The sequence below is a fragment of the Durio zibethinus genome, chromosome 25, assembly GCF_047325235.1.
Source record: "Durio zibethinus cultivar Kanyao isolate XHJ-2024 chromosome 25, ASM4732523v1, whole genome shotgun sequence".
Lineage (NCBI taxonomy): Eukaryota > Viridiplantae > Streptophyta > Magnoliopsida > Malvales > Malvaceae > Durio > Durio zibethinus.
In genome coordinates, this window is record NC_143186.1 from 16,407,193 (window position 1) to 16,433,469 (window position 26,277).

The 26,277-nt window shown below is 33.7% G+C and overlaps 1 pseudogene; it reads left to right on the forward strand.

Annotated features, from left to right (window-relative positions):
• Window positions 1-147: 147 nt before the first annotated feature.
• LOC149511693 (serine/threonine-protein kinase RUNKEL-like) lies at window positions 148-25,682 on the forward strand (annotated as a pseudogene).
• Window positions 25,683-26,277: the final 595 nt, after the last annotated feature.

Consider the following 26,277-nt stretch of genomic DNA (forward strand, 5'->3'; position numbering starts at 1 on the left):
TCCGACCTTAATTTAATCTATTACCTATTCAAAATTATTGCAAATGTAATAAATCATAATCTAAATATATGTGGAGTTCTTTAACCTGGTAGCTAAGGAGTTCTTAGAAGGACATGGTTTCGAACCAAGGCTCCTTTCCCCGTAGCTATGCCCATCATATTTATCAAAGAAAAAGTTACGAGCAATGTACAGAAGAATGTCCTATAAGTAACTAATGACATGGTGGCCAAAAAAAAAAACAAAAATCAGTGACAGCAAAACTTCTGAACTTGTCTTTGTAGTCTGGTTGCTGCAAGCCACCTACAGACTGTGGCTTTGTCTATGTCAACGAGACGCAATGGGACCAAGGAGGGGCGGCCGGAACTGACTCCGACTGCACTAGATGGAGCAATGACCAACAGCTGCTGTGCTATCAATGTGATTCCTACAAGGCTGGTGTGCTTGGCAGCCTCAAGAAGAGCTGGAGGAAGGTCTCGGTGATCAACATAGTTGTGCTGATCCTCCTAGTGATCTTTTATGTCATCGGCTGTGCTGCTTTCAGAAACAATAAAAGGATTGACAATGATTTGGACCATTAATTCCAAATCACAATCAAAATGAAGAAAGAGATTGATTTTAGTGAATACATGTTTCGAAATGATGTTGACAGAGAAGATGACAACGAATGAACTCACAGATAAAAAACAAGAAATGCATAGGCTTAATAGAGAGCATGAAGTCCATTTAGAAAAACTGGGAGTGGGTAGCACCTGTGTGAAACACTGAAGCAGCCTGGCAGTCTGGCAGATAGAAGCAGAAATGCAAAACAGAACAGATGAGGAAGACGAGAGAGAGCGGCCAAAACCCAAAAGAAATTAAAATTCAGAAACCCTAAAAAAAATTATATATATATAAAGGGTATTTTGGTAAATATTCCGGGTCGGGTAGGGTCGGATTTCATACAAACCCGACCCCGACCCGAATCCGACTTTTTTAAAAATAAAACCGACCCGACCCGAAACTCGATTTTTTGAAGAAAAATCCGACCTTAAAATAGTCGGGTCGGGTCGGAACCCGACAGTTTCGGGTTGATTTGCCAACCCTAGTCAGTATGGATGGATATCTCTTAAAACCGAATCATGGATCAATTGGCATCCATTTTTTTTTTTTTTCTATTTTCTCTCTGTTATCTGTTGAGATAACATGTAACTTCTAATCCACTGATAAATCCCATAATTTTTTATCATAAAAATAGTATGTTTCATAATATATAAATTTATCATTAGATATTAACATAAAAAACCATCATTAATTTTTTTATTTAGGTATTATTAATCACTTAATTAAATTTATTTTTTTAAAAAAAAATCTTAAGTTTGATTCAGATATCTTTAAAAAATAAATTCAATATTTACGAAATCAGAATTAAATTTGAGAGTATAATTACATATGAAAAAGATTATAACACTCTCACAACATCCATCAAAAGATGATATCGACTTAATTTCACATTATCTATTAAACTTTAAAAATCTTACCAAGTAATTAATTTTTTAAAATTATTCTTAATTAACACCAATACTTTTGATAGAAAATTAAAAAAATTTTCTCACCTCAAAAAAAGAAAACTATTATTTCTCTTGTAGGAGCTTCATCATCGGATTATTTAACATAAAAAAATTCAATGAAAAAAATTAATACTTCAACTTTTTTTGGAGATTTCTTTTTCTATTTTATTTTTTAAAGGGTCAATGCCTTTATTCAAAAAAAATTGATACTTTTCAACTTTTCCTTAAAAAAGATATTTTTTTGTTTTTATTTTTAAGAAAAATTAATGTTTGCAAAATCAGAATTAGATCTAAGAGTACAATTATATATAAGGAAGGTTATAGCACTCTTACAATACCCATCAAAAAATGGTATCAGCTTGATTTCGTGTTATCCATTAAACCTTAAAAATCTTACAAAATAATTAATTATTGAAAATTATTCTTAATTGACTCCAATATTTTTGATAAAAAATTTAAAAAAAAATTCTTTTACCTCGAAATATACAAAAAAATTACTGTTTCTCTTGTAAGGGTTTTGTCGTTGGATTATTTAACATAAAAAAATTCAATGAGAAAAAATTAGTACTTCAACTTTTTTTGAGATTTCTTTTGTTATTTGATTTTTTTAAAAGATCAATGCCTTTATTCAAGTAAAATTGATATTTTTAACTTTTTTTCAAAAAAAATATTTTTTAATTTTTATTTTTAAAAAAAATCGATACTCTCAACTTTTCTTAAAAAAAAATCTTTTGAAAATTTTTATCTTCAAAGAAAATTGATACTTTTAACTTTTTCTGAAAGAAAGCATTTTTTAAAGTTCTAATTTTTTAAAAAAATTGATACTTTCAATTTTTCTTTAAAACATTTTTAAAATTTTCATGTTTAAGGAATAGTGATACCTTCAACTTTTTTTAAAAATATTTTTGAAATTTTTATTTAAAAAAAATTGATATTTTTAACTTTTCCTAAAAACATTATTAAAATTTTTGTTTTCAAGAAAAATTGATACTTTTAATTTTTCATTAAAATGTTTCTTGTAAAAATTATATTTTTTGAAATTTTTTAAAAAAAAATTGATACTTTCAATTTTTTTAAAACAAACAATTTTTTTATCATTTTAAAAAAATCATTGAAATTTTAAAAAATATTCAATCACAAAATAAATAAATAAATAATATCAATTTAACCTATAAATAAATAATAACAATTTAACCTATAAATAAATAAACAAAATAAATAAATAGAATAAAATAAGTAAAAATAAATAAATAAAATAAAATAAAACCTTTGTACGGCTCAACTAAAAGGACTTGACTCAACTAGGGAAGTAATAAAGCGGCTGGATCAACAACTCGGCTAAAGCAGCTTGGTCGACTTAATGATAGGATTGGATTTTTGGATCAACGAAATGAGTTGAGTTTAACTAAAGAAAACATGCGGATCTTACTTTATTTCTAACCTAAAAATGATGTGGTTTTTAAGTGGTATAAAACCTAAGATTTTTTTTTCTTCAAACGCTTCTCCGTTCTCTCTCTACCTTTATTGTTTTTCATTTTAGACGATTTTTGGTCATCATTTTCCGTCAAATATTACCAAAAAACTCATCGAAATTTGGGTTGACTTATGAATTTTGAAACTGGTTCGTCGAAAACTAAGAATTCAATGTGAAAACTCGTTGGAAAACTCAAATTACACCGAAGAATTAAATTTAATTATGGAATTTCCAGAAAATTCTCATAAAAATGTAGAAAAAAAAAAAACTTAATCCTCCAATCAAAATAATAAATTCTCAAAAACCTCATTCATAAAGCTATAATCTTTTTTGAAAATTTTTTTTGTTTTCTCTTATTCTCTCCTTTCCTTTATGATTGTTCAAGGATTTATATAGTGGTTGGGCACGAGGTTGAACGAGGATTTAAAAATCAAATCCCTCTTATCCTCTTATTTGTTTATCTTTGTTTTGAAAAAGAAATTCTTTTTATCACCATTTTAGAATTCAAATCCCTAATCTTAACGTTTCATTGAGACTAAAATTCTGTTTATTATTATTATTATTATTTTTATTTTATTATCCTAATCTGAAGCTTACCGAAAAAGATAAACTCAAAAGGTGGGAGTCTACAGCATGAGAACCCATTTTATAAACAGTCTCAACATGAATCTAATTTGGGTTTATAATTATTACCCCAAATTATGAATTTATGTTATGGATGTGCCTTTCTAATTGTAGTTGGAAAAAGGGATTGCTATCAAAATTACTGCCAAATTAGCAAGGACCTCAGGTTTGATTGTTGGTTCAAATATAGCTTTCATTTAATATAATGCCATTAATTGTATAATTATAAAGATTTATACCCAACTTTAGTTGTCAGGAGGGTGCTAATGATGGTTGCTCATCAACAAACTTGGCACTCACTGCCCACAATATATTGTGCTTATAGTTTAGTTCTGGCACAACCAAAAATTTCAAAGTGGATGAGGCAATTATTTATCTCAAGTTCCATTATTTATAGGCCACTTGTATAGGTATCTGTTTACACCAGTTGTCAAATGGTACCTAACAAGTTATTAATGTTCTTTTATCACCTTTAAATCATAGCAATGCTTATCAGTTAATAATAGGGCATTTGGAACTTTGGGTTTTTGTTATTTTTGTTCTTAGGATCCAAATTAATTAACATATGATCAAAATTCATAGCCTTTGACCTTAAAAATTTTAATTGATGTACCACTCAATAATAATTTATGTACATTAATTCAATGATATTCATCCAAGACTTGGTATTTTTCTTGTCTTGCAATCGAAGCAAAGCAGCAAAACAACATGAATATACATGCTGGTGCAAGAAGAGGCAAAACAATGGGCCAATGAGTGCACAGTGCTATGGAAATTTGTATTCATGAACTTCACAAAAACAAGCAAAGAAAAAGCTGTCCTCAGTTATTAGTGCGATAAAAATAAGTAAATTAAATGTGTAAAATGTTGCTTTGAGTCATGTGGGGTTGATGGGAAGCTTATCATGAAACAACCATTCATCTTTCCTTAGCTGGATATTTGGACATTTTGTTCATGATGATGACTAACTACCTATCTGAAAAGGAAATGTGTTTGGTCTATTTGACCAATTTTCCCTTTTAATTTATTTTCATTGTGACTTTGAGTTGAAATTGCAACCACCACCAACATTACCAAGCAAGTAAAGTGTCCTTCACAGAAGAAAGCAGCCGAAAGAGTAATTCATGATCTCATAATTAATGCAGTTTCCAATTAACATCTCCATTACTTGATAGCAATTGTTTTCCTTCCTAACTTAAGGAAAATACAAACTACTTTGGCTTCTTATCAACAAAAACTTTAGCTTAATCATTATGAAATTAGTTCAAAAACTTCAATTTGAATGGTATAAATAAATTTTTAATAAGCTACGTTGAATACACATAATATAATGTCTATTCTCATCTAAGATGGGTACGAAATAATTTTGCCATTTAAATATATATTTGTACTTTTAATATTACGATTAAAAAATATCTTCAACTTTTATTTAAATTTTATTTTTTTTATCAAATTTAAGAATGCATTTTTCACATCCATCTATTATTAACATTTCAAACCCTAATCGACAATATGGATATATATTTTATTGTAACTCTTTAATCACAATAAGTTTGAAATTGACAAATAAGGCTCCATTAAATACATTGATTCACTGGTAAGTCATACTCAGATATAATTTACAAATCCAAAAATTTAAGGTAGCATTATTTTGTCAAACCTTGATCTATCTGTCCGAACATGTGATCAGTGAATATCAGATATATACACTTTCGTTGACTCATTAATGCAAAAATAAGTAATATATTTTTGCATCTGCTAGGTTCATACTTCTTTAGTTTTCTATTAAAGTCAAATTAAGCAAATCACTCATTCTATAAATGCAATTTTCTATGGTCGTAAGTACCAAGAATTCCATGTCTATGGTTAAAAAAATGTTTTTTTTTTCTATTTTTTGTCCTTATATACATTCATTAATATTATCCCAATTTTCCACATTTTTAACTAATTAAGTAATTTTTATTTGAGAAATGGTGATTGTTTTCTTATGCAACATATCCAATTGGTAAGTCCAGGCCGGTTATGAATGTAATGACCTAAGTATATTGGGCTGTGGGAGTTGGTTTAGCTGTCCTATGACAAAAGGCCCCATTTTTTGATAGAAACCCAACACAACTTTGAGGCCCCGAAACTATTGTCACCTTCAAAATTGTAATGAATTTTTTTACCAATCATAATTGAAATCACGAAATGAATATCAGATCTTATGATAGAATATTTAATTTTTAATTTAAATAATTTAAATTTAAATTTTTATAACTTCAAATATTAAAAAAATTATAATGATGAAATATTAAATTTAAAATTATAATGAATATCAGATCTGATGATAAAATTTAAAAATTATAACTTCAAAGATTAAAAAATTATAATTATAAGTACTGTAAACACTTTATTTAATTCGAACCTAAATTCATTGGACCTGATCCAATAAGATTTGGATCTAAGCTCATTAAACCTAATTTAAGATCCAACTAATAAGCCCAATTGGCCTTTACAAGGGCAATAAAGATGTCAATGCAGGATTTTTGTGCTTGAAAATTGTGTTTGATGTGATGGTCAATCTCTTGAATGAACTTTCATTAAACAATCTAAGGGCTTAAGAGGCCATGAGACACCAGTTAAGGGAACACCAATTGGATGTAAAATACAAATAAAAACTGCTGGCAGAGGAGTGGAAGAGAAGCATAAAGATTATTCAAGTGCTATTAAGCGTGTGAACCTCTTGAGTTTGTCTAGAATAGCCAAAACAAACTTACAGAAGGAGAATGAGAAGGAAAATTACTGAAGGCCCTTTCCAAATAGCTCTGAGAATGAATCTGAAGTTAAAATTGAGAACACTGATATGGAACTTAATTTTGATGAGAACACTGAAGAGGAAGTGCATAAGGAACAAGATGGGTCTCATGTCTCGAATTGTATGTCTGAAGATAAGTTTTCAAGTGAGAATCGGCAACAACCCAAAGTGCAAGAAAAGGATAGTAACATTGACCAATCAGACAGCCCAGCTATGAGTAATTTGGCTACCTCAGATGAATCAAAAGCATATGATTAGGAATTATCATCAGATCATGTTGAAGTGGCTACTACCCCACCCGCTGTCAGTTCCCAACACAGAAACCAGAGAATTAAGGAAAGACCAGGTTCTGCCCTTGAGTTTGATTATTCAAATTCATCTAATAATATCTCCCAAGTTCTCTGGCATCCTTTTGATCTTTTTGTAAGACCTGTAATGCCAAGCAGAAAAGCTGATAAAATGGCAGACGTAATTCCTTCACTACCATTTGAGGCATTGCAACCATCTGATTTCGTAAAGATATTAAAAGAACAATTGGATGCGCTTAACAATAGGATAATATCAACATTTGGTGGAAATGCTGGTATTGGCGAGAAGCAAAATGCTATCAGATACCTTTAGGTGATTTGCTAGTTGAAATAGTTGTTCCTCGCATATATCTTAATTGTTTGCGCTTAAAGAATGAGGAAAAGTTGAAAGTATCAATTTTCTTTGAAAATAAATTTTTTGAGAAAAAGTTGAAAGTATCAATTCTCCTTGAAAATAAGCTTTCTAAAAAATATTTTTAGGAAAAAATTGAAAGTATCAATTTTTCTTGAAAATAAGTTTTTCTAAAAAATATTTTTGAGGAAAAGTTGAAAATATCAGTTTTTCTTCAAATAAGTTTTCAAAAATGGGTTTTTGAGGAAAAGTTGAAAATATCAATTTTTTTCGAAATTAAAGTTTTTGAAAAATATTTTGAAAAAAAGTTGAAAGTATCAATTTTTTCTGTACAAAAGCAATCATTTTTTTTATTTTCTTGAATTTTCTTTAATGTTAAATAATCCGACGATGGAGCCTCTGTAAGTGAAACAATAATTTTTTTGCATACTCTCAAGGTAAGAAGATTTTCTCAATTTTTTGCTAAAAGTATTAGAGTCAATTGAGAATAATTTTCAATAACTAATTACTTGATAAATTTTTAAGGCTTATTGGATAACACAAAATTAAGCTAGTACCATCTTTTGATGGGCGTTGTGAGGGTGCTATAACCTTCCTCACACGTAACCAAACTTCCAAACCTTGTTTTGGTTAGTAGACCTGAACCTATTCTTTTAAGGACCCTTAAGCTTAGGTGTTCCTTAAAAAGATAGATTCCTTAGGTGGCCAATCGCACCTAGATAAAAAAAGATTGGTGGTGACTCTTTCAAGTTAATGTCTAACGACAGATCCCCGGATCCAGATGTTATGACAGCTTGACGACTCTACTGAGGACGTCCGAGAGTTAGGCTAGCAAATAAATTTGTGTTATACAAACGCCTAATAAAATTAAACCTTTTGTATAGATTTTTTATTTATTCTTGTTTATTTACTTTATTAATTAGGTCATTCATATGCATATGCATAACATGAGCTCTATACCCGAGCTCCGTCCCTCTAGGAGGGAGTAAAGTACCTATTGTTTTCGTGAGGATTAATGCCTCCGCAGTGGCTAGCGAAATACTCCCATTCAAATTGAACTTTTTTCGCTTATAGCCTGTAATGGATGAGGATTAGGATGCTTTACTAGTCTATGATGGACAATGATGTAAGGAGCAATTTGGAAACCTTTAAACTTTAACCTTGAACCACATATAGTGAACCTTAGAAGTGTCTAAATCTAAGATAGAGCCCTTTCTACCCAATGATAGGTATACCCTGAAACTAGGACATAAGAAAAATGTTTATCTAATCATTTTGATTGTCTGACTTTGTGCATCATTTTCATTATCATATGTAACATTATGCATCGGCATCACTTTCATTTCATCTATAAAACTAACTATGTTGTTTGTCTGATTTTATACATCTACATTATTTTCATGATCATGTTTTAACACAATCATTTGCTTCCATTTCATATTAGATTTCATCCATAAAAATGTACATTTCATTCGTGCATCAACGTATCATACATAAAGCATAGCATAACATTTCTAATCATAATTATGGTGCTAAAGGTTCAAGGATAGCTCCACCAAGCAACCCTACTCACCAATACAATACAAAAGCTCAAGCTAGACTAATGGAACAAGAAAATTTCAATCGTCTCGAGAGAATAGAGAAAGCTCAAGAAAAGTTAGAAGGGGAATTGAATAAGATTTTAAAGGCTTTGAACAAGCTAAACAAGAGGAAAGCAATAGAGGAGAATGCTAGCCAACAAGAGGAGGATGACCCATTTTACCCTCATAATTTCGAGTCACATCAAGTCCAATCTACACAAGATCCACCACCATAGCAGTTCACATATCCTGTAAGGTACATATATCCCAGAATGCCATCAGGTTCAAATCAAAGACAATACCAAAGTTATATAAATCTTGTCTTTACTGAAAAGATAGTAGAACCAATATCAGTCCTTAATTTGGATGATCCAAAAGAAAAAAAAATTGAGGCCCAAAGAGAAAGGAGCCTATAAGCTTTAAAAGCTAAACAAAAGATAAATTTGTTAGAGGAAAGGCTACGAGTAGTGAAAAGAGTGGGTATTTATGGTTTTGCCAATGCTGATGGACTTTGTTTAGTCTCGGATGTGGTTATCCCTTCGAAGTTTAAAATGTCAGAGTTTGAGAAATACGATGGTACAAGGTATCCGAAAACTCACATTACTATGTATTGTCAAAAAATGACTGCCTATGCCAATAATAAAAAGTTTTTGATGCACGTCTTTTAAGACAACCTCACTGGCTCTGCTGCTAGATGAATATGGAAAAAAATTGAATCATTCAAAGAATATGCCCAGAAGTGGAAGGACATGGCTACTCAGGTGCAACCTTCTTTCACTAAAAAAGAGACCACCGTATTGTTTGTTAGCACTTTGAAATCTCTTTATTATGAAAAGATGATAGGGAATGTCACAAAGATTTTTATTGACATGATGATTTTAAGCGAAATCATTGAGAATGCCATTAAAAACAGCAAGCTGAAATAAGGAAAAACCAAGAAGGCATTTGAGAAGAAAGAGATTGAAGTTCAAGTTGTAGGCTTTGATAGACAGTTCAGGGGATATCAATCCTATCCATCCCAAGGTTACTCTCTATACTATCTTGCTGTGAATAATGCTTCATCTTATCCATACCAACCAGCCCTACAACCACCTAATTCATCCACATACCAGCCTATTTTTATCCTCCAAGCCCCCACATACAGTCTTAACATTCAAACTCCTGCAAGACCTCAAATTCATCCTATTAGCTTGGCAAGTGGTTCACGAAAACAATAGACTATTCGAGAAAAGCTCGTATTTGATCCAATCCCCATGACTTATACGGAGTTATATCGAGAGCTCTATAATAGCCACTTGATTTCCCCCAAGTCGTGTGGACCCGCTCAAGCCACCTTATCCTAAGTGATATGATCTTACAACCCACTGTGACTACCACTATAGAATTATTGGCCATTCTACTAAAAATTATACTGCTTTAAAGCATAAAGTGCAATTGTTGATCAATGATAGAATGGTAAGCTTTGATCAAGGAAAAGCAACAACACCTAATGTTAGTGGCTATCCACTACCAAATCACAATGTTAATGCTCTGAGTGAAAATCAAGAACACATTGGTCAAAAAGGGTCCAGAGAGTCACAATGAATTGAGGGGCAAGAAATCAATAAAGATTCTTCACCTGATCGCATAGGAGGATAATTTTGGAGAATGGAGATAAGGTTGGTTGAAAATTTTTTTGTCATTTTAGGATTTCTTTTAGAGTAATGTTAAGTTTCTCTTAGGTAGTAGGATTTCATTTGTTATCATTTCGATAAAGGCAATTTAATGCATTTCATTACATTTTTCACTCAACCATTGTTCCATGCTTTGTCAGATTTCATAACTTTTCATTTTCGTTCTCAAATTTCAGATGATGAATATCTAGACAATGATAACAATAATTTTGAGATTTAATTTTGAGAACTCATCTACATTAATATGATGAGAAGATTTGAGCAAAAAAAGTAAGCTGTTGCCAGAGGTGAAATAGATATGTCTTGAAGATGTGCAATCTTTTATACAGATCCATGAGCTTGTTTTTTTTCAATAGATGATGTTTGAGGAAGGTATTCACAATTGAGATGAAAAATGGTCATCTTTCTTTTACCATTCGAAAAACCATTTATTGTTACCCCTTTGAGCCTATTATGATTTCTTTTTCTGAAGAACCCCAACCAAGGATCACCCTCTACACTGGGGGGTAATTTTAAAAAAAAATCACAAAAGGTCTTAAAATGGAAAGAGAAAGAAAAGCAAAAGATAAAATAAATGCCACACATGATTTGGGGTAAAATAATGAGAATCCTTTGTGTGAGAAAAAAATAGTAAAATGATGTGTGTCATAACGTCTAGATCCGGGGATCTATCGCTAGACATTGACTTTAAGGGAGTTGCCACCAATCTTTTTTATCGAGATGCGATTGGCCACCTATGGAATCTGTCCTTTTAAGGAACACCTAAGTTTAAGGGTCCCTAAAAGAATAGGTTCAGGTCTGCTAACCAGAACAGAGTTCGGGAGTTCGGTTACGTGTGAGGAAGGTTATAGCACCCTCACAACGCCCATCAAAAGATGGTACCAGCTTAAATTTGTGTTATCCAAAAGCCTTAAAATTTTACCAAGTAATTAATTATTGGAAATTATTCTCAATTGACTCTAATACTTTTAGCAGAAAATTGAGAAAATTCCCTAAACTCAGGAGTATGCAAGAAAAACTACTGTTTCACTTACAGAGGCTCCGTCGTCGGATTATTTAAAAGAAAAAAACAAAATCAAAATTAAGATAGAAAGGAAGGAAAGAATGATTTTTTTTTTTGTAGGGAAAATTGATACTTTCAACTTTTCCCCAAAAATATTTTTTGGAAATTTTGATTTTCAAGGAAAATTGATACTTTCAACTTTTCCTCAAAAACCCTTTTCTTGAAAATTTATTTCTAAGGAAAATTGATACTTTCAACTTTTCCCTAAAAATATTTTTTTGAAATTTATTTCTGAGGAAAATTGATACTTTCAACTTTTCCCCAAAAGTATTTTTTGGAAATTTATTTCTAAGGAAAATTGATACTTTCAACTTTTCCCTAAAAATATTTTTTTGAAATTTATTTCTAAGGAAAATTGATACTTTCAACTTTTCCCTAAAAATATTTTTTTTGAAATTTATTTCTGAGAAAAATTGATACTTTCAACTTTTCCAAAAAAAAAAACCTCTTTTTGAAATTTTATTTTTAAGGAAAATTGATACTTTCAACTTTTCCTCAAAAAAAACCTCTTTTTGAAAATTTATTTTTAAGGAAAATTGATACTTTCAACTTTTCTCCAAAAATGTTTTTTTTTTGGAACTTTTGATTTTTTTTATTAAAAGAAAAATAGAATAATAAAAAAAAATTAAAAAAAAGAAAAGTAAAACAAAACTAAAAATAAAATAAAGATAAAAAGAATATTAAATAAACCTAATCTAATAAATAAAAATAATAAATAAACAAATAAAACAAATAAAAATTCAAAAAAAAAAAAAAAACCTGGAGCGGCTCGGCTATCGGCGCGGCTCGGCTCGGCTCAAGGAAGAAAAAAAACGGCTCGGGGGAGCGGCTTGGCAGCTCGGCAGCTCGGCTCGGCTCGGCTTGGAGGAGGGGCAGTACGCGCGGGTCAGGAAGCGGGTCGACGCTCGGGTCGGGTCGGGTTCGGCAAAACGCGCGGATCCTCTAGGTTACTTAAGGGCAAAACGACGTCGTTTTGGGAGGGTATAAAAGGCAGTCCCCTTCGTTTTTCGGCAGAACACCCCTCTTCTCTCTCTCTCTTCTTCCCTTTTTCTCTCCCTTCTCTCTAGAAAATGAAGAACACCGGTGCCGAATTCTGGGAAAGTCGCCGGAATCTGGAAATTTCGCCGGAAGTTTGCCGGAAGTCTACCGGTTTCTGGAAATATTCACCGGTTTCTGGGCAGGTTGCCGGAAACTTCAAAGTTGGCCGGAATTGTTGCCGGATAATTCAAACTTGGCCGGAAAAATTAACCGGAATCTGGAATTTCCAGAAATTCCCAGAAAAAAAATTCGAAAAATTTCCAAAAAATTCCCGATGATTCCTAGAACTCTCCTAAACCTTTTCTTAGCCTTCTATACTCTCCTATTCGCCTTTTCCCCTCAAATCAGTAGCTCAGGCTCACTGTTTTCTGTGTCTTCAGCATTGTTCCAGAGGGTCCCTTTTATAGGGGTTGATCAGGAGTTCCTGATCAATCCCAATTCCTCCTTGGACGGGAATTCAGTCTTTGAATCCAATTGGACTCTTCTGATTGAATTCCCCTCCAAAGTGGGATTCTTCAACTTTGAATCTTAGCCATCCAGAATTAAAATCAAAATAAATAAAAAAATACTAGATAATCAAAAGATATGATAGTATAAAAATAAAAAAATAATATCAGATAATTCAAAAAAAAAAATCAGATAAAATTAACAGATAATAAAAAAAAATAACATAAGATAAACCCAAAAATATATTACAAAAAAAAAAGATAATAATAATAATAAATATATAACTATATATATACAATACATATAAATCTAATCTAAATAAAAATAAATACACAAAGATATACATAATAATAATAATAATAAAATACATAAAATACAAAAGAAGAAAAAAAAAAGAAAAGAAAGAAAAAAAAATACCGGATTGAAATGGGCCTTACCCATTTGGGCCAAGCCCAATTGATCTGGGCCCGGACCCAATCGGGTGTCTACAGCTGCCCCTCTTTGCACATTTTCTGTGAAACAGAAATTGCGCAAAGACGTAGACACCCAATCAAGACTCAACTCAACATTTTTATTTTTTGATTTTTTTTTTAAAAATTTTTGTTTTTTTGTTTTCTGTTTTTTATTTATTTTTTTTTTTGTTTTTTGTTTTTTTTGCCAAAGTTCCTCTAAACAGAGGCACCACGACTTTGAAAAGTAAATTGCTCCTCTAAACAGAGGCACCACGACTTTGGAAAGTAAATTGCTCCTCTCAACAGAGGCACCACGACTTTGAGAAGTAAATTGCTCCTCTCAACAGAGGTACCACGACTTTGAAAAAATAAATTGCTCCTCTAAACAGAGGCACCACGACTTTGAAAAGTAAATTGCTCCTCTCAACAGAGGCACCACGACTTTGGAAAGATAAATTGCTCCTCTCAACAGAGGCACCACGACTTTGGAAAGTAAATTGCTCCTCTCAACAGAGGTACCACGACTTTGGAAAAGTAAATTGCTCCTCTCAACAGAGGTACCACGACTTTGAAAAAATAAATTGCTCCTCTAAACAGAGGCACCACGACTTTGGAAAGTAAATTGCTCCTCTCAACAGAGGTACCACGACTTTGGAAAAATAAATTGCTCCTCTAAACAGAGGCAACGAAACTTTGAAAAATAAATTGCTCCTCTAAACAGAGGCAACGGAACTTTGAAAAATAAATTGCTCCTCTAAACAGAGGCAACGAACTTTGAAAAGTAAATACTCCTAGACGATCATGTCTAAAGGAGTTGAAAGTTGTGTTTGAAGGGATTTCAGGAGATTATGCCCAAAGGTCTTATAAATCAACCCCGATACCAAAAGACATCCTATTTCAAGGATTAAGAACTTACCTGACAAGTTTCTTCTCCATCTTGCAAAATATCTTCATATTTGTCTTCTCCATATGGGATGTTGGAACACCCCTGCTTCTTGAATTTGTACACTATACTTTCCTAAAAGTAGTGTATGCTATGCAAATGCATGATTTTCATTGTACGCTATGCAAATGTTGGCCAATTAATTCCTGTTCAATGTATGGTACTCAAGTTTCTCAAGCTCTTTTATTCTTTCTTGGGTGTCAAGCCCTTTGATTCCTCAAAGATCCAATTGCACTGCTCTTCTAAGATCGAACCAGTGTAGCTCTCAATTGTCCTTTCCGCTCACATTCTTTTCTTGTTCAGTTTCTCAATACTTTGGAATAAGCTTCATCAATCGATCATCCCTTGACCATCATTCAATGAATTTCTCAGCACTAGCAAATTTCAAAACAAATTTCATCCACCATCACTGGGTCTTTGTCTCAGCATCAACCATTCCAAAACAAACTCTGTCCACTGATTGTTCCCACCATTCGACCAATTCATCCTTGTACTCATCACTTGGTTGTATCGCTTTTCAAGATTTGCCCCATCATATTCTCTAGTTGGTCACATATACATCCTTCTAAATCATCTCTTTTAGGTTTTTACCATTTCTTCATCATCTTAGATTTCTTTTCAAATGAATGTAAGATTCTTTTAAACACATATTCATTCATTCATTATCATTTCAATTCTTGACAAATATAATGCAATCAAGCATTTTCTCAATTCATTCTAGAAGTGAAACAATAAGAGAACAGAAGGTCAATTATGGTAAAGATAATCAATGGAGATCTATTTTGGTAGAAAATAAATGGGAAAGGAAATAAATTGGATGTCATTGAGGTGAATGGTATGTCCAAATGATGAATATTCAGACAATTTTCAACATTAATCTAGGATTCTTTTTTCAAAAACTCATTCCATTTACTGTTGAAGTCATCTTGAGCTTGGCGAACTCTGCCCCAGTCTTTGAGGGATCTTCAGATGTCTTTGATCTTTCATTCATGTGAGCCATTTGACCTGGATCTTTTTTTTTTGGTACCAAAATCACCCTTTCAGGTTTTCAATTTGGATCTCTTTTTTCATTTTTTCATTTTCTCATTTTTTCCCTTTTTTTTTTCTTTTTTTTTTTTTCTCTTTTCTCATTTTTCATCCAGTGTTGATATCTTTCATGTAGCATGATTTCATTGCTTCATCATGATCATATCTTTGCTCAACCTATGATCATTCAAGTTGGGTATTCACACTTGATCCAAATGGACTTTTCAAGGTTGTAACGTAGGCCAAGGTGAAGGGTCATAAAAAAAATGGATAGAATAGGCTCAAAACATGTATTAAAAAGGTTCAAAACCAAAGGATCATTTGATACAACTTGGCATTTTACCCCCACATCATTTCACTACTTTTTTTTTTCCTCACACAAAAGATTCTCATTACTTTGCCCCAAGTCATGTGTGGCTTTTATTTTTCTTTTGCTTTTCTTTCTCTTTCCATTTTTGAGACCTTTTGTGGTGTTTTTTTTTCTTTTTTTTTTTTCAAAATTCACCCTCCAGTGTAGAGGGTGATCCTTGGTTGGGGTTCTTAAAAAAAAAAATGATAAGCTCAAAGGGGTAACAATAAATTATTTTTCAAATGGTAAAAGAAAGATGGCCATTTTTCATCTCAATTGTGAATACCTTTCTTGAACATCATCTATTGAACAAAGCTCATGAACTTGTATAAAAGATTGCACACCTTCAAGATATATCTCTTTCTTCTCTGGTAATGGCTTACCCTCTTTATTTTCGCTCAAATCATCTCCTTTGTGAATGAGTTCTCAAAATTAAATTCCAGAATTATTGTTACCATTGTCTAAATATTCATCATCTGAAATTTGAAAATGAGAATGTAAAGTCATGAAAGGTAACAGGGCATGGAATAATGGTCGAGTGAAAGAGAAAATGTAATGAAATGCATTGACTTGCCTTTATTAAAATGATAACAAGTGAAGTCATATTGCAAAAAAATCTAACATTGTTTGAAAAGAAATCCCAAAATGACAGAAGAAACCTTCAACCAGCCTTATCTCTATTGACATCTTGCCCCTCAATTCATTGTGAATCTCCGGATCTTTTCTGTTCTTGACTTTCGCTCAGTACACTAACATTAGGTGCTATTGCTTTTCCTTGATCAAAACTTACCATTCCATCATTGATCAACCGTTGCACCTTATACTTTAAAGCAGTGCAATTTTCAGTAAAATGGCCAGTAATTCCATAATGATAGTCACAACGGGTTGTAGGATCATACCACTTTGGATAGGGTGGTTTAAGTGGTTCCACATGGCTGGGGGCAATCAAGTGGCTATTATAGAGTTCTCGATATAACTCTGTATAAGTCATAGGGATTGGATCAAATACAAGTTTTTCTCGAGTAGTCCGTTGTTCTCGTGAGCCACTTGCTGGGTGAGTAGGACGAATTTGGGTTCTTACAAGAGCTTGAATGTTAAGACGGTAAGCGGATGAATAAGATGGTTGTGGGGCTAGCTGGTATGGGTAAGATGAGGCATTATTCACAGCAGGATAGTATGGAGAGTAACCTTGGGATGGATAGGGTTGATAACCCTCGAATTGTTGTCTATCAAAGCTCACAGCTTGAGCTTCAGCTTCTTTCTTTTCTGATGTCTTCTTGGTTTCTCCTCCTCTCAACTTGCCATTTTTTATGGCACTTTCAATAATTTCTCCAGAGATTACCATGTCAGCAAAATTCTTTGTTGTATTCCCTATCATCTTTTCATAATAGGGAGGCTTTAAAGTGCTAACAAATAGCACTGTGGTCTCTTTTTCTGTCAGTGGAGGTTGTACCTGTGAAGCTATATCCCTCCATCTCTGGGCGTATTCTTTAAAAGACTCATTTGACTTTTTCTCCAGATTTTGCAAAGATAAACGATCAGGGGCCAAATCGATGATGTGTCGATATTGGCTGATGAAGTCATGAGCCATATCACTCCAAGAGCGAATGTGGGTCCTATCCAACTGAACATACCACCTGGCAGCAGAACCAGTAAGACTATCCTGGAAGACATGCATCAAGAGTTTTTCATCATGGGCATGAGCTGCCATCTTCCTGCAATACATGGTGATGTGGGTTTTGGGGCACTTTGTACCATCATATTTTTCAAATTTTGGTACTTTGAACTTATGGGGGATAACCACATCAGGAACTAGGCAGAGCCCAGCAGCATCAACTGACCCATAACAGCTAAATCCTTCCACAGCCCTTAGCCTCTGCTCTAGCATGCTAATCTTGAAACTTTCCTCAGCCTTTACTCTCATCTTTTCCTTTTCCTTCTCTTTTAAATCATCTAGATCAGGAATTGGTTTTGCTACCTTTTCAGTGAAGACATGATTTATATAGCTGTTATACTGCCCTGGGTTGAAAGCTGATGGCATTCCAGGATAGGCGAAATGTTGTGACGGGACCTCTTGGGCAGACTGGGCTTGAGGTGGGCCAAAACCTGGAGGGTACAATGGGTCAGCCACTTCTTGCTGGCTTGTACTTCCTTCAACTGCTTTTCCTTTATTCATATTATTGAGAGCCTCCAGAATTTTGCTAAGTTCATTTTCAATCTTCTCCTGAGCTTTTTCTAGCTTTTCAAATCTATGAGAACTTTCCTCCTCCATTTGCCTTGCTCTGGATCTTGTGTTGTATGGATGAGCAAGGTTTTCGCTAGATGGACCTTGAGTACCATACTTATGATTAGAAATGCTATGCTGTACCTTATGTATGGTGCTTTGATACACAAATGAAATGTACATTTTTTGAATGAAATCTAGTATGAAATGAATGCAAATGATTGTGTTGAAACATGATCATGAAAAGAATACAGATGCATACAATCAGACAAACAACATAGTTAGTTCCGTGGATGAAACGTAAGTGATGTTGATGCATAATGTTACATATGATAAAAATAATACACAAAGTTAAGCAATCAAAATGATTAGATAAACACCTTTTTTTGTGTCCTAATTTTAGGGTATATCTATCATTGGGTAGAAAGAGCTCTATCCTAGGTGTAGGCACTCTTAAAGTTCACTACATGCGGTTTTAAGGTCAGAGTCTAAAGGTTCTCAAATTGCTCCTTACATCCCTGTCCATCACAGACTAGTAAGGCACCCTAATCCTCACCCATTACAGGCTACAAGCGGAAAAGGTTCAATTTGAGTGGGAGTATTTCGCTAGCCACTGCGGAGGCATTAGACCTCACGAAAGCAATAGGTACTTTACTCTCTCCTAGAGGGACAGAGCTCGGGTGTAGAGCTCATGTTATGCACATGCACATGAATGACATAATTAACCAAGCAAATAAACATGAATAATAATAACACATATATACAGAAGGGTTCAATTTTATTCGGCTTTTGGATAACACAAATTACTTGCTGGCCTGACTCTCAAAGTCCCCAGTGGAGTCGCCAAGCTGTCATAACGTCTAGATCCGGGGATCTATCGCTAGACATTGACTTTAAGGGAGTCGCCACCAATCTTTTTTATCGAGGTGCGATTGGCCACCTATGAAATCTGTCCTTTTAAGGAACACCTAAGTTTAAGGGTCCCTAAAAGAATAGGTTCAGGTCTGCTAACCAGAACAGAGTTCGGGAGTTCGGTTACGTGTGAGGAAGGTTATAGCACCCTCACAACGCCCATCAAAAGATGGTACCAACTTAAATTTGTGTTATCCAAAAGCCTTAAAATTTTACCAAGTAATTAATTATTGGAAATTATTCTCAATTGACTCTAATACTTTTAGCAGAAAATTGAGAAAATTCCCTCACCTCAGGAGTATGCAAGAAAAACTACTGTTTCACTTACAGAGGCTCCGTCGTCGGATTATTTAAAAAAAAAAAACAAAATCAAAATTAAGATAGAAAGGAAGGAAAGAATGATTTTTTTTTTGTAGGGAAAATTGATACTTTCAACTTTTCCCCAAAAATATTTTTTGGAAATTTTGATTTTCAAGGAAAATTGATACTTTCAACTTTTCCTCAAAAACCCTTTTTTTGAAAATTTATTTCTAAGGAAAATTGATACTTTCAACTTTTTCCCAAAAGTATTTTTTGGAAATTTATTTCTAAGGAAAATTGATACTTTCAACTTTTCCCTAAAAATATTTTTTTGAAATTTATTTTTAAGGAAAATTGATACTTTCAACTTTTCCCCAAAAATGTTTTTTTTTTGGAACTTTTGATTTTTTTTATTTAAAGAAAAATAGAATAATAAAAAAAAATTAAAAAAAAGAAAAGTAAAACAAAACTAAAAATAAAATAAAGATAAAAAGAATATTAAATAAACCTAATCTAATAAATAAAAATAATAAATAAACAAATAAAACAAATAAAAATTCAAAAAAAAAAAAAAAACCTGGAGCGGCTCGGCTATCGGCGCGGCTCGGCTCGGCTCAAGGAAGAAAAAAAACGGCTCGGGGGGGCGGCTTGGCAGCTCGGCTCGGCTCGGCTCGGCTTGGAGGAGGGGCAGTACGCGCGGGTCAGGAAGCGGGTCGACGCTCGGGTCGGGTTGGGTTCGGCAAAACGCGCGGATCCTCTAGGTTACTTAAGGGCAAAACGACGTCGTTTTGGGAGGGTATAAAAGGCAGTCCCCTTCGTTTTTCGGCAGAACACCCCTCTCCTCTCTCTCTCTTCTTCCCTTTTTCTCTCCCTTCTCTCTAGAAAATGAAGAACACCGGTACCGGATTCTGGGAAAGTCGTCAGAATCTGGAAATTTCGTCGGAAGTTTGCCGGAAGTCTACCGGTTTCTGGGAATATTCGCCGGTTTCTGGGATTGCTCGCCGAAAACTGGGCAGGTTGCCGGAAACTTCAAAGTTGGCCGGAATTGTTGCCGGATAATTCAAACTTGGCCGAAAAAATTAACCGGAATCTGGAATTTCCAGAAATTCCCAGAAAAAAAATTCGAAAAATTCCCAAAAAATTCCCGATGATTCCTAGAACTCTCCTAAACCTTTTCTTAGCCTTCTATACTCTCCTATTCGCCTTTTCCCCTCAAATCAGTAGCTCAGGCTCACTGTTTTCTGTGTCTTCAGCATTGTTCCAGAGGGTCCCTTTTATAGGGGTTGATAAGGAGTTCCTGATCAATCCCAATTCCTCCTTGGACGGGAATTCAGTCTTTGAATCCAACTGGACTCTTCTGATTGAATTCCCCTCCAGAGTGGGATTCTTCAACTTTGAATCTTAGCCATCCAGAATTAAAATCAAAATAAATAAAAAAATACTAGATAATCAAAAGATATGATAGTATAAAAATAAAAAAATAATATCAGATAATTCAGAAAAAAAAAATCAGATAAAATTAACAGATAATAAAAAAAAATAACATAAGATAAACCCAAAAATATATTACAAAAAAAAAAGATAATAATAATAATAAATATATAACTATATATATACAATACATATAAATCTAATCTAAATAAAAATAAATACACAAAGATATACATAATAATAATAATAATAATAAAATACATAAAATACAAAAGAAGAAAAAGAAAAGAAAAGAAAGAAAAAAAAATACCGGATTGAAATGGGCCTTACCCATTTGGGCCAAGCCCAATTGATCTGGGCCCGGACCCAATCGGGTGTCTACAATGTGGGGGCAAAATGTCAAGTTGCATCAAATGATCTTTTAGTTTTGAACCCTTTTAATACATGTTTTGAACCTATTATATCCATTTCTTTTATGACCCCTCACCTTGACCTACATTACAACCTTGAAAAGTCTATTTGGATCAAGCGTGAATGCTCAACTTGAATGATCATATGTTGAGTGAAGGCATGCTCATGATGAAACAATGGAATCATGCTACATTGCCCTAAAGTTTGATGTGTGGAAAGATATCAACAATGGATGAAAAATGAGAAAAAAAAAGAAGTTGATGAAAAAAGAAAAAATGAAAAAATAGAGAAAAAAAAAGAAAGAAAGAAAAAATGAGAAAATGAAAAAAAGATTCAAATAGAAAACCTGAAAAGGTGATTTAGGTAGAAAAAGATCTAAGTCAAATGGTTCACATAGATGGAAGATCAAAGACATCTGAAGATTCTTCAAAGATTGGGGCAAAGTTCACAAAGCTCAAAATGACTTCAACAGTAAATGGAATGAGTTTTTGAAAAAGAATCCTAGATTAATGTTGAGAATTTTCTGAATATTCATCATTCGGACATACCATTCATCCCAATGACATATATCCAATTTATTTTCTTTCCTATTTATTTTGTACCAAAATAGATCTTTATTGATTATCTTTACCATAATTCACCTTGTGCTCTCTTATTGTTACATCCCTATAACAAATTAAGAAAATGTATGAGTACATTATAATTGTCAAGAATTGAAATGATGATGAATGACAATGTGCATAAAAAAGTCTTGCATTCTTTTAAAGAAAAATCTAAGATGATGGTGGTAACAAAATGAAGAAATAGTAGAAACCTAAAAGAGATGATTTGAAAGGATATATGATATGACCAAATAGAGAATATGATGATGGATTGGACAATAAAATGAAGATGGGGTAAATCTTGAAAAGTGGTATAACCAAGTGATGAGTACAAGGATGAATTGGTCGATATGACTTACAAGTTATGATTGAATGATGAAAATAATCAGTGGACAAAGTTTATTTTGGAATGGTTAATGCTAAGACACCTATGAGTAATGACTCAGTGATGGTGGATGAAACTTGTTCTGAAATTTGTTAGTGCTGAGAAGTCCATGAATGGTAGTCAAGTGATGATCGATTGATGATACTTTTTTCAAAGTATTGAGAAACTGAACAAGGAAGACATGCGAAATAGTGGAGTTTTGAGAGCCATATTACCATAATTATTTAGAATTTTATAACATAGACGTCTGCATTACATGCATCATGGTGGCATTATTACTTGAATAGTACATGCACATAATTTGATGAATTAAACTTTGTTTGGACATGCATGGCACTATGAGAATATAGGTTACCGCATTTGTATCATTAAGAAGGCATTTGCATCTTTGGTCATAACATTCATTCATGCAATTTTTTGAGTCACTTGAAAAAGAAATTGTGAATATTTTGATGAGAATTTTTTAGAACTCAAATGAGAATCTTTGAGTTTCAAAATGAGAATCTTTAAAGAATGAAACCCTAAAGTTCGTCGGATGTGAATATTCGAACTAGAATGAAAAGTTTTAAACTTTTGGATGTGAATCTCCAAAATACAAAGCTTCAACTTTTTGGATATGAATCTCTAAATTTTTAAATGAGAACCTTTGAACTTAGATGTGAAACTCTAAGTTCTATTGCTGAGCCTTTGAACTCAAATGAGAAACTTTGAATTTTTAGATGTGAATCCTAAGCTTGCCAAATGCAAACCTTTAAAAAGCCTTAAACTTTTGGATGTGAGCCTCCAAAATTCAAATGAGGATCTTTGATGCGAGTCTTGCAATTTACAAATGTAAATCTTGAGATCTTACAAATTTGAATGAAACTGAAATTTTGAGAATCAAATTTCAGTAAATTCTTACGAAGTTGGAAGGTTCTTGCAAATCTGAACCTATGAATGTTGAATTCAAATTGTGAATCTTTGAGTTCCCGTTACAAAATTTCTTCAATCACGATCTATAACTCCTTTGGACATGATTGTCAATGAGCAATTTACTTTCCAAAGTTTCGTTACCTCTGTTTAGAGGAGCAATTTACTTTTCAAAGTTGTGGTGCCTCCGTTTAAAGGAGAAAGTTGTGGTGCCTCTATTTAGATGAGCAATTTATTTTTTCAAAGTCATAGTTACCTCTGTTTAGAGGAGTAATTTATTTTTCTAAAGTCGTTGAGCCTCTGATTAGATGAGCCATTTATTTTTTCAAAATTGTTTAATCTCTGATTATAGGAGCTTTGTTTATTTTTCAAAAGTTTTTGAGCCTTTGATTAGAGGAGCCCTATTTATCTTTCTAAAGTCGTTGAGCCTCTGATTAGAGGAGCCATTTATTTTTTAAAAGTTACTGAGCCTCTGATTAGAGGAGCTTTGTTTATGTTTCTCAAAGTCTTTAAGCCTTTGCTTAGAGGAGCTTTGATCAAAATTTTAGCAAACAAAAAAAAAAACAAAACAAAAATAAAAACAAAAAAAGTGTCGAGTTGAGTCTTGAATGAGTGTTTACGTCTTTGCACAATTCTTGTTTCACAAAAAATATGCAAAGAGGGATAGCTGTAGACACTTTATTTAGTCCAGACCCAAACCAATTGGACCTGGTCCAATAAGATTTGGGTTTAAGCCCATTGGACCCGATTTAGGATCCAACTAGCAGGCCCAATTAGCCTTTATTTATTTATTTATTTTTTTAGTTGATTTATCTGTTTTATTAGATTAATCATTAATTTAACAAGATTTAGTGATAAAAAATAAAAAATTATATCTTTGGTCTTAAATTGGAGGTTGTAGAGTTAGTATAGGTTTTAATATGAGGTAGGATGAGTCTTAAGTTTTTGATAACCCAATTGGATGAGGACTTTGATCTGATCAGAAATTCTTCTGATTTGGTCTTATAAACAGCAACAAAGAAATGAAAACAGGGGGGAAAAAATAGAAGCAAAACAAAAGGGGAAGCCCACATCGCCACCAAGCCCTCGAGGCTTCCCCTTGGTGGGAAACCTTCCCTTCATTGACCTTGACCTTCACTCTTACTTTGTTGTACTAGCTCATACCTACGGGCCAGTTGTGAAACTCCAACTTAGGAGCAGGATTGGTATCCTGGTGACCTCTCCATCCATGACCCGAAAAGTGCTTAAAGATCAAGATTTGTCCCATCTAATGGAATTACTTCAGGTTTGAGGGGAAGGGGACCTTCTTAGAGATCTAGAATGTCTGATGATTGGGATTTCCCCGCTTTTGGTGCTTCCAGAAATGGGCAAGTTGCTTCAAGAAGAGCTCAGCTAGCAGCAGCCTGAATGGTGGGTCACCCAAAATTCCCGCTGTCGTACCTAGACCAAGTTCTAGAGGACATGTTGGAAAATGCGCTCCACTTTGTTACGTCGAGGTGGGACTGAAACACTGCCTCATTGGCGTGCAAGTCGTGGTACAAGGTCGAGTCACTGACGCGGGGTGCAATCTAGTGCAGTTACTGATGGTCTTAGAGACAGGCAGGAAAAAGTGAGAAGATTTTCTATGGTTGCTTTAGGTGAATTACTGTTCTATATTTCCACTCAAAACGAACATGCAGGAGATAATAATCCACCTGAATCTCCATCAAAAGGTAATACGCATGCATTTGGCTGGCAGATTCCAAATTCATCGATTTCATTGGTGTCATCAGTTTTATGTAAAGGAGAGGATGATATGACTCAACTTTACGCACTTAGGACAATTGAAAACATTTGTAGTCAAGGAGGACAATAGGCAGCTCGTTTCATCAGCCAGGATGTGATTAGTAACATGTGTTACATTTATAGGGTTGCAGGGAAGCAGGAGAGCATGAGGCTTACTACAGGATCTTGTTTGGTTCGTCTTGTTTATTTTAGTCCCCATAGCATTCAATCAGTTATAGATAAACTTTTGCTTAAGCATATCGCCTCTGCTCTTATCAAAGGCAGTCTACGTGAGCAGTAATTCAGCTTAAATCTTCTCAATATGGCTATGCTTAGAAGCCATATGTTCTCAAATGGATGGCACCTTCTACCATTGATGGAGGAAAAGAATCAGGTGCCTAGTCTTGTGTCTCTTATTGAACAAAGAAGTGAAGTCTTGCATGGCAGAGCACTTGTTGTTATGGCTTTTCTTAGTAAGAACAGTAAGAGGTGGTTACCACAATTCTTTTACAATGCTAGGTTACTCTTCACAGTCTACAGATTGGCAAAAGAGAAGGATATCTATCTACTGTAGTGTCTAGATTCATTTCTTTATGTTGTGGCATCCACAGTGGCCAGATTACTGGATGGTATAGCTGGAGATATTCAGCAAATGATGGGAGAAAGGAGACATGGGCAGATTGCTGCCCTTACCAGTCATGCTGCTCCAAAAAACAATATTCCTTTGTTCCCCGTCATTCTTTATCTTCTTGGGAGCTCATCATTTAAAAGCAGAGTGGAGACTCATCAGGTCTTGCAGCAGTTGGCAAATCTTATCCAAGTTACGGAGACACCATTTCAAGGATGGGATGACTTCCAAATAACATTGTTACGGGTTATGGAATCTATACCTGAGGAGCCTCCAGTAATTCTTGGCAGTCCTAATATTTTTATCAGTGAAATTCTCCCTAGTTTGCTGTTATTTACAAGGGCAATAAAGATGTCAATGCGAGATTTTTGTGCCTGAAAATTATGTTTGATGTGATGGTCAATCTCTTGAATGAACCTTCATTAAACAATCAAAGGGCTTAAGAGGCCATGAGACACCAGTTAAGGGAATACCAATGGGATGTAAAACGCAAATAAAGACTGCTGGCAGAGGTGTAGAGGAGAAGCATAAAGATTATTCAAGTGCTATTAAGCGTGTGAACCTCTTGAGGTTGTCTAGAATAGCCAAAACAAACTTACAGAAGGAGAATGAGAAGGAAAATTATCTAAGGCCCTTTCCAAATAGCTCTGAGAATGAATCTGAAGTTAAAATTGAGAACATTGATATGGAACTTGATTTTGATGAGAACACTGAAGAGGAAGTGCATAAGGAATAAGATGGGTCTCATGTCCCGAATTGTATGACTAAAGACAAGTTTTCAAGTGAGAATCAGCAACAGCTCAAAGTGCAAGAAAGGGATAGTACCATTGACCAATCAGACAGCCCAGCTGTGAGTAATTTGTCTACCTCAGATGAATCAAAAGCATATGATCAGGAATTATCATCAGATTATGTTGAAGTGGCTGCTACCCCACCCGCTATCAATTCCCAACACAGAAACCAGAGAATTAAGGAAAGACTAGGTTCTGCCCTTGAGTTTGATTATTCAAAATCATCCAATAATATCTCCCAAGTTCT